Here is a 1,202-nt window from a genome sequence, read left to right as displayed (position 1 = left end):
GTGGTCACTGCAGCCCAGGCTGCCCTTGAGCTTCACATTCCCCACCAGCCCCTCTTTGTTGGTGAGAACAAGGTCCAGCATACAAGGTCCAGCATGGCACCTCTCCTTTTTGGCTCCTCTACCACTTGGAGAAGGAAGTTATCATCGACGCATTCCAGGAACCTCCCGGATTGCTTATGCCCTGCCGTGCTGTCCCTCCAACAGATGTCGGGGTGGTTGAAGTCCCCCACGAGGACCAGGGCTTGGGAGCGTGAGGCTGCTCCTATCTGTCACAAGCAAGTTTGCACCAGTTCGATGCAAGCAGCCGTCCACGCGATACCATCCCGTCGGGGTGAGGCAGCGCTGCCCTATGTCCGAATCAAGGGAGGGTTAACGGGGAAGCAAGACGGTGGCTGACGCTGTGAAAGGCTCCGCAAAGGCGCCGACTCACCGATGGGCAGGTTAAAATCAAATATATGTGATTTTATAGTGACCTCTCTCCCAGGCCCGGTGCTTACCCTGCATCTTTCTCAGCCCCCTGGCCCTGCCACAGACGTAACGGGGTGGCTTTGAATGGGACACGCTACGAGCTCGGGGTGGACAGGATAAACCCCAAAGCCGGCTTTCTATAACACAACAGGTTACAAATAGGTGAATCAGCAGTTCCTTTGCTAACAGCAGCGGTTTGGAGCCCGAGACCTAGGAACCACCTCCCTTTTCCACTGAAAAAGAACTTGCCCATCACTCAAAGAGAGGTTGCGAGTCGCTAGGCTGAGGACGGGGAGCAGGGCAGGGCTGGGGGCTGCAGCGCCAGCGAACCCTGCAGCTCGCCAAGCTCACCACGGTCCAGCTTTGCAAGAGCGTGACAGTAATCCCATGCTGCCGTAGTCTTGCAATCCCTACATAATCAATAACTAGTCTTGCAATCACTTTACAGAAGGAAGATTCGCTTATCAGGGCTTTATTTGGGTATTTTTAATTCTGCCGGAGCAGGGAAAGCCCACCTGCACCAGCACCCCCACGTTCTCACTTGCCACCACCACCAATTCATCACCCTCCGGCGGCCACCGCCCTCTCCCAGCACCCGGCCCCGCTGCGGTCGGGGAAGAAAAAACACTTCCTGCCGCCCCGCGCTTTCGAAGATACGAAGCAGGCAGCGTCCCCGCTCGCCGGACAGGCAGGGCGGCCGGCAGCGCCGCGGGGGGGCGAACCCCGCCGCCCCG

The sequence above is a fragment of the Aptenodytes forsteri genome, unplaced genomic scaffold, assembly GCF_000699145.1.
Source record: "Aptenodytes forsteri isolate BGI_AS27 unplaced genomic scaffold, ASM69914v1 Scaffold258, whole genome shotgun sequence".
NCBI classification, from domain to species: Eukaryota; Metazoa; Chordata; class Aves; order Sphenisciformes; family Spheniscidae; genus Aptenodytes; species Aptenodytes forsteri.
This window is presented reverse-complemented; position numbering follows the sequence as displayed.